The sequence below is a fragment of the Aedes albopictus genome, chromosome 1 (assembly GCF_035046485.1).
Source record: "Aedes albopictus strain Foshan chromosome 1, AalbF5, whole genome shotgun sequence".
Classification (NCBI taxonomy): Eukaryota; Metazoa; Arthropoda; class Insecta; order Diptera; family Culicidae; genus Aedes; species Aedes albopictus.
The window spans coordinates 332,866,340-332,868,830 of NC_085136.1; positions in this window are offsets into that span (position 1 = coordinate 332,866,340).

The following is a 2,491-nucleotide window of genomic DNA, read 5'->3' on the forward strand; positions in this document are numbered from 1 at the left end:
AAGAAAAAAAAAGTACCCTAAACGGGCAGTGGCAAGAATATTGCCACCAGCGCTGGTGGCCTAAACGGGCAGTGGCAACTATATTGCCACCTCAAAAGCTCGTTTTTGGGGTTAACGGGCAGTGGCAACTATATTGCCACCTAGATTTTTGAGAGTTTCTTTCTTACAAAAATTGTTTTGTACATGTAATCATGTATTTAATCATTTCCATAATAGTATGCGTTGACAACTCTTCTAGTTTTCTCGGCCTTATAAAGGGTTAAGCTTTGTTTAATACCAAAAAAATACCAGGCGTTGTTAGTAATCCCAATTTTGCGTAGCATTAGCATTAGCATTAAGCGAGTCGCACAAATTCGTAGGTGGTACAGTCCTAGACCGCTGTTATGAGGGTTGCCTCCTTCCCGTCCGAACCAAAGCACAAAGATTTGGGACTAATCTCTGACTTTTAAACAAGACTGACGCAATCCTCCAATGGTCGAGCACTGTCCTGGCCACGTCCTTGCGACTGCTGAGGAATGGGAAAGGATGGTTATTTTTGGACACCTATGAAAAATGTAGACAACTCTACGATCTCTCAGGCCTAGGTGTCACGGGAATTTGGGTGTTGTTAGTGGAAGGGTAAACTCCAAAGGATACGCTTGGTTAACGTTCAGGCACACCATTGTTGACCACCATTGACTGCTTCGAATCAGTTGTGTGCCCAATTCATCCTGGTTTCCTTGGTTGTTAGTAATCCCAATTTTGCGTAAACCAAAAAAGAAGTTTGAAATAAATTGTTATAAAACAGAAAAAATACAAACAGTTGGTGACAATATAGGGTCTGGGACCATTTGGGCAGGAGCACCTATTTTGGGCACTTGCTACTCTAACTCAGTCAATTTCAAACCGATTGACTTGAATTTTAGAATATGACTAGATAGTGTGCGTATCTGATCGTGATTCAAAAATCAAGTCAATCGGTTAGAAATTGACTGAGTTTTAGAACCAAGTGCCCAAAATAGGTGCTCCTGCCCAAATGGTCCCAGACCCTAGTTGCCACTGCCTTATAAAGGGTTAAAGAGGTGATTGTGCAAGTGCTGTTTTCAAGGCTTGCTTCAGGAATTTCTCCAGAGATCCATTGGGGTATTTCTGCAGATACACCTTCAGAGATTTCTTCAAAGATTTTTACATATGTATATTCCTTCCAGAATTCCGATGGAGATTGCTCCAATAATTCCATGTGGAATGAAGACTTCTTAGTATTTCTGCAGGAATGTCTTCCAAAAATTCTCACGGGATTGCTTTCGGGATTCATCATGGGGTTTCTTTACAATTTTTTTCAAGATTCCTCCAGTGTTTCAACTAGGAGTTCGTTCTGCGATTCGTTTGGGAGCAACTCCCAGCTTGAAAATGCCTCCGAGATCTCAATTGATACGATTACTCCAAAAGTTCCTTTACGTACTCTTTTTGGGATTCCTTCAGGATTTCCTCTGGAGTCTCAGCGATTTCTTTAGTACGTCCTTCGGGGATTTCTTCCTACTAGAATATCCTCAGATATTAATCCTTGGATTTCTTCAGGAATTCTTCCTGGGATTCCTTCAAGAATTCCTCAAGGGAATTCTCCAAAAGTTCCTACATGGATTCCTCTTATTTTTTACGGGAATTCCTCTAGCAACTTCTCTAGAGATTCCTCTTGGGAATTCCTCCGGATATTCCTACAGATATTTATCTTGAGATACCTCAAGATTTTTTTCTACAGATTCCTCTTGAAAGTCCTCCGACAGTTCTTTACGAAAATCCTCAAGGAATTTCTCCAGAGATTCTTCCAGGAATCCCTACAGGCATGTCTCCAGGAATACCTCCCCAATACCAACGGCAAATTTTCCAAAAAAACTCAAGGAATTTCTTCCGCAGTTTATCAAGGAATAGTTGTTTAATGAAAATTACGCCCCAATAAAACCTCATCGATCGCTTTTGTTGTTATTGCGCATTTCCCACCCCACTGGACCCCTTTCGCAGTTAGTATAAGTGCGGGATTGTGAATAAAACTGCGATTTTGCATCGAATCGTGTCGGTGTCTTCTGCGCACTTATATATTACAAAGTGCTGAATAAGTGCGCAGAAGACACCGAAACGATTCGATGCAAAATCGCAGTTTTATTCACGATCCCGCACTTATACTAACTGCGAAAGGGGTCCAGTTGGGTGGGAACTGCGCAATAAGTGCCCCACACAATGCATACGTTTGCGTGTGCGTGACAGTAGTTTGACACATTTCCCATGGGAAAGCTGTCAAAAAAAAACGTAAACCTCGACGGAACGGACATTATGTGTTCCAGGCTTTACGCCCGAAGAAATTTTGTATCGGAAGTTAGTGGAATGCAATAGATAGTGAACCTAAACCACTGCAATTGGGTTTTTAAATTTTGAAGAATGTACTGATATTTTGATTTTATACGAAAGAGCACCTTTTTCTGAGCCACTATGATTTGTTTTCAGATTTTTAGGATCA